This window comes from Pinus tabuliformis, chromosome 4_2 (assembly GCF_031772625.1).
Source record: "Pinus tabuliformis cultivar Carrire ecotype Pingquan chromosome 4_2, CPIR1, whole genome shotgun sequence".
NCBI classification, from domain to species: Eukaryota; Viridiplantae; Streptophyta; class Pinopsida; order Pinales; family Pinaceae; genus Pinus; species Pinus tabuliformis.
The window spans coordinates 1,046,227,597-1,046,233,596 of NC_142304.1; the positions used below are offsets into that span (position 1 = coordinate 1,046,227,597).

A 6,000-nucleotide genomic window follows, 5' to 3' on the forward strand; every position below is an offset into this window, starting at 1 on the left:
TTTATATGCTTTGACACAACTTGTTTTTTCAATTTTTAAGAGTCGAGAAAAAACAAAAGATGACTCTAGTCTCCTTCGATTTTTAATGAGCCTGAAGTGACAAGTGCTCAGATGGACCTTTTCTGTTAAGGAGTCTAAAAAGGAACGAAAGGGACTGCTCTGGAAATTTAGGTAGAGGGATTAACAAACCAATCGCAAAACTGCAGAATACTTTTTATGGTACGGCAGTCAATCTTCCTGAATGCTGTGTTCAGTGCATTGCGATCGATAGGGTGGCAGACACGGCTTCCTGTAGATAAAGGATTACGCCTATTGGGGTCTCCCAAAATATACTCGACGGTACGTGGGAGCACAAGTCTGTACTGGCACTTATCGTCTCAAAGTGGAGGAATCACCCAACCGTCAGTGAGAACAACAGTTACCAGGCTTTACGACGCCGGAATACGTCTCTAGCCTATACTTCTAAATGTTGTGCGTTAAGTTCCAAAGTGTTGTTAGATTCATTGAATTTATTTTAAGTTGATCTTTTTTATGAAGTTTGCCTTTTGGGTTCACCACGAGATGTAGATGTAATTCCTAAAATGCAATCTAAGATTATAAACAAACTTTTTATCCTCTTTATGCAATGAAAATCCTAGCTACTAAGGAAAAGAAAGACAGAATCTTTTCACAAAGAGCAAAGAGCACACTCTAAATGCACTTTCCTAAATCAAGCCAATCAGACTGTCTATATGCAAATGCACATGCATGTATTTGTTTTCGACTTCCTTAATATATGAATGCTAAAAAGAAAGTTGATGCACAAATCTAAATTTCTTTTCAAGCAACAAATATTAACAAGATTCTTTCGAAATCAAAAAATGGAGACGATTATAACACCTTATGATTTTGAAATGAATACTTCTTCTCGACACTAGAAAATTACAAATTCAGACCAAAAGAAATAGTAACAGGATAATCGACCATCAACAACAGTCAAACTCTTTCCTACGATCGAAATCGACACTTGCGACAGATTCAAATCAAAGGATACCAGTACAATTACACTACTTTTGCAAAGGAGAACTATAAACGACTCAACAAACACACAAAAAAATCTACAGTTCTTTTCTACAAAGGAGGCGGAATAACAATACGAAAAAGGGGTTTCAAACAGACATATACTGATCACAGGCAGCAAAATTCAGGAATAGAACTGGAAAGAATGAATCACAGAAGCCACAACTACACAGAGCTAGTCTGATCAGTGCACCTGTAACACAAAGAATCTGAAATGCAGTGGAGGTTGTCCACTCGGGAAGTGCACTGAAATTCAGAATCCCTGAATAGTACCTGTGCTGGGCCAGAAACGAGACTCTGTTCAGGTTCCGGGTCACAATTTGCAGTTCAGTTCTTGGGTTTTGGCCGAATAAAAGGCAATCAGTAATGCAACAATCAGGGGTAGATCTACGGAGGATCTAAGAGCTATCACAAGGGCAATCAGATAGTTTGTGAATCAGTTGTTTAAATCATAAACAGATCCAGTAGATGGATCGAAGTAGCAATTGTCTACTTTGCATTTGTTATGGCAAATGCAATTTGAATGCTACTCGTAAGTTTATGAAACAAACAACAAAGAATGATAAACAAACAAACTAATTAGTTCCCCAGCAGAGTCACCATTTTGTTACAGGGAAAAGTGTCTATTTAGAATTGCTCTATCCCACTAAGGTGTGACAGCTGCCTTAGAAACAAACAGAGAAAAACTACTTTTGTTTTTCCTTTATGAATTATAGATAGAGAGGAGAAAAAAGACCAATCTCTGTCTTGCGCTAATCCTTCGATTCGATCCCTCTCTTCTTTGATAGTCCCCAACTACCTGCTCCCTTGCAGGCCTAGCTTCACAAAGTACCAGTAAGATCACAGAAGCATAGAACTATACAAAGACATGGAACTATAATCATAAACAATCTAGGATCAGTTATAAATTGACCATACAAATGTAACAAGCATCAATGATACAAAAGCATGGAGGAAAACTCAAATAGTTTTTATTGATAAACAAGAAAAAGTCCAGGAGGAGTTACAACCAGTGGCTCCGACCCAGCATCAACCTCCCAGCAAAGAAGGCCCTCTTCACCTCAAAAAAAACTTTGATCTCCCAATGATTTGATGTTTGTCTCTAGAAACCAACAACAATTCCTTACAATATGCAAAATTCCAGCCTTTGGATCTCTGGGATGAGGGATCCATATATAGATATATGTAAGGGGGATGAGTCAGCTTGTGATTTGATTAGTGTCTTCTCTCTGACAGTTCTTGCTTCCACTTGGAGATTGAGGGCCTCTTAGTCATCCTTGGTCGAATTCAGTGAGGCAAGTGTCACAGGAAAAGATTCTGGAAGCTTCCATTGCCTCTCCGCCTTGCAGAATGACACTGCCATTTGTCATTGCTCCCCCATCGCACCCCACAGAAGGGACTTTTGAAATGAAATGCACCCTCAGAGTTTATTTAGGTGAGATGCAACGCACTTAGCCAGCGGAGCAGCTGCAATGATCCTGTTTTGACCAATTCTGAGTAGTTTCTCATGGAGAACTTCTGGGAGAAGCTGTAATCTGTTGACCTTGTTCCTTTAGTGGTTAGAACAACACTTTTAGGGACTTAGAAGCCCTTGGTTTATGGAAATTTCATGCTTGGGGTTGTAGGGCCAAAAATTTCTATAACACCGAGAAATTACGCTAACTAACTCTAAATGCCCTGGTTGTTCCTAACCACAATAGCTTCAATAGAAGCAACATCTTCAACATTCAATTTAACCTTTTCTATACAATTTGTTCTTTCTTCTAAAAATATAATTCTTTGTACAGTTTCTCCTCTAGTTATTACTTGGTAATGAGAAACAAAAGGTGTACCTAGGATGCCAGTACCTTATGAAATGAAATCATTTGAAGTAGTTGAGAAAATCATTAATGACCCAAGGAAAGATATTGACGTGGGTTCAGTAGGGTGTTTAGGAACACTAGATGTCACTTGCAAGCCACCAGTTCGAACAATTTCTTCTAAAACACTTTTGTTTTTCATCTTTCTAGGTTTCTACTCCTTGTTGGACTCCCTACAAGCTACCACAACTATTTTTCGAACATTTGTACTAACATTGGTACTAGTGTGAATTGTAGTAGCCCCAACCATACTTAGGAAATGGGGAACCACAGGTGTCATTGGCATATTGGTACATAAGGTGACATGTAATTCCTTATTTATTAAGTGCATCATGAGTTCCTTCTGGAACTTCAAGCCTAGAAATATATAAGCCAAAATCTGATGGTGATCATTAAGGAGAGACCACCCATGGTCCAGGGAAAGGTAGGTGAGGCATCCAAGGAGTAGTACTTCTAGAGTAGTTAGTGTCCAATTTGTGCAGATTGATAGAGATTCCTTACTATGGTCATTTGGTGGGGTTGAAAATGTAGGCTCCTCTAAATGGTGTACCTATGCATCCCTTTATTCACTGGAGTACTCCACACTAGCGGTGACAATGTGAGTGGGCGAAGTGGACTCATAATTGCCCGAGGGGTATTCTTTCTCCTACCCTCCCTAAGTTAGAATCCCTGGTCATTCTAGTCAATAATAGATGGCTCCTTGACACTACCAAGCCTTTTGAACTCATTCATAAAACAAGATTCCTTGCATCAGGGGGATCAACTGATGCAGGAGTTGTAATCTCTGTGACTTAAACAATTTTGCTAGATATTGTTGATGTTTTTCTTGAGCAATGGGTGTGAATAGGTGTGTCTGAGGTACTATAGAGCCCCTTCACATGAATATGATATGCAAGAATATACCAAGAATTCTCCCGCATACTCCTTCTATCTGATGCAAAGGAACCATTTTGATATGCTAACACACAATATTAGAACACAAGAAAATTGTATGTCTTAAAGATATTGGAGAGACAAGAAATAAATAAAAATGAAATATTATGTAAGCAATGATCATCCCACATAGATAACAAACTCAGCATAGAACATGGTCACACACCTCCGGCTATATTAGAAAAAGTTGTTATCATCAATGCCTCATATGGTAATGACCCTTGAATGTCAAAACACATCATGCATTGCTAGTTAGAATGCATATCCCAATTAAGAACAATTGTGGGTTCTGAGGTAGAATAAACACAATAGAGATAACTCACATAACTGACTATTACACAAGAATTTATGCACGCAATTGTACTTGTTGTGATTCTGTGAAAAGTTGATGAAACAACATTGATGTTGGTACTACTATTGCATTCAAATATGTTAATGTTGATAGTTGCATGGTACATGATGATGTAAATTGTGGGCCAATGTCAGGAAGATCTATACTAGAAGGCTTTTGTTCCTATCTAGCCTCAATTTTCAAGGAATGGCTCCCTAGACTAACTGATGCACTACAAATCATGGCCATAGTACATAAACGTACCACCTCACTATCACCACATTTTTGTCATGACTTGTAAATTTGTTGTCTGGCACTGTAACAATATTTGCATGACTTATTTTCTCTCCAATGGGTATATTTTTAGCTTTGGTTTTGACAAAGGCATAACCACCCTTCAAGAGTATTGAAATTGTACTAGGCACTACAGAATTGAAATTATCATTTGCATCTTTCCCAGTTAGGCATGTTGTAAAAGCCTTGTTCTGTGGAGCAAAATCCAATAAAAATAAGATATTTTCAATAAACACCCTATTTGTAAGTATGAAAAGCTAAAGAAAGGACCCACTCCAACCCAGTCCAAATAATGAAGTCGAAATGAATAAGACCCCAACAATTAAATAATCAAAATCTTTTAGAAAAAAGAAAGGAATCCGGCTTCGATCACCACAACATATTCAATAATTCCAAATGACATTGTAATGAACATAAGCTTCGTTTGTAAGACTTGTTCTACATGAAGAATGCAATTCATTTAACAAAATAAAAATAAACTTTATATCATAAATGGAAGTAAAACTGAATCACTTTGTTTGGATGGCTAGTTAGAAAGAGTTTCCAGCCTCCAAAATTTTTATCTATCTCACTAGACTGGGTGAAATCAACTGACCCATAAATACCCTCTCCAGTGGTGAAATTATTTATCCAATCTCAAACGTGAAAGTATTTCTAATTTGAGAAATAGACTTGGCTTCTAAATCTCCAAATTTAGTCTCAACCTTCTCTAGTTATCATCCCCCTCATTGAAATATAAGGCAATTTTATAGACTAAACAAGATCACTATTTTCAACAGAAGGCCCATCAACATTTGGAAGGATCATACAACTGTAAAAATTATTATCATCTTTATCCATTGCAGGAGATTTATTATCAGGTTCTAATGAGAACCCAACTTCTAAACTAACCTCCATTTCCTTGAGATTGTCTTTGTATTTTCCAAACTCCTCTGTCACTTTCTCAATCACTTCCATAGTCAAATTTTGAACCTCTTGCCCAAGTTTTTTTGCTTCCCAAATAACATTCTCTGCAAGAATATCCAATTGTGAAACTTCTACCATAGTTTGGTTAGTGTTATGGTCTGCCAAGCAAAAGCAAGGGTTGTATTCAAATATAGTTCCTTGATATAATTTACCTATTCTTTCAGTGGCATACTTTAGGATTGAAACTCCATCTGCCTGTAAACCAAATTAAGAAATTACTAGTCTTATAAGATTTGAAATTTTGACAATCTGGTTGTAATAATATAAAACTCCGGACCAATTGTCAGATTTGCTGGCTCACCTCCATAACTTAAACCTAACTTCTAAACTAGTGCATGGGTGTACATTGACGTTTTGTAGATAAAAATCCAAGAATTGATATCTTTAAGATACATGTTGAAATGCATTCAATTTCAAATCAATTATAAAACACCTACTACTATATAGAAGCTCGAAAAAATATGTAACGAAAAAAATAGTACACAAGAAAAAGAACAAAAAAATAAAACATTGTTAGTTGGGAGAAACAAACCAGTGGTGCATCATCTTTTTACAAAA

The 6,000-nt window shown here is 36.9% G+C and overlaps 1 pseudogene; it reads right to left on the minus strand.

The window, feature by feature from the left end:
- LOC149173199 (putative methyltransferase PMT20) overlaps window positions 1-5,749 on the minus strand; it is a 52,554-nt pseudogene extending 46,805 nt beyond the window's left edge.
- Between the last annotated feature and the right edge of the window lie 251 nt (window positions 5,750-6,000).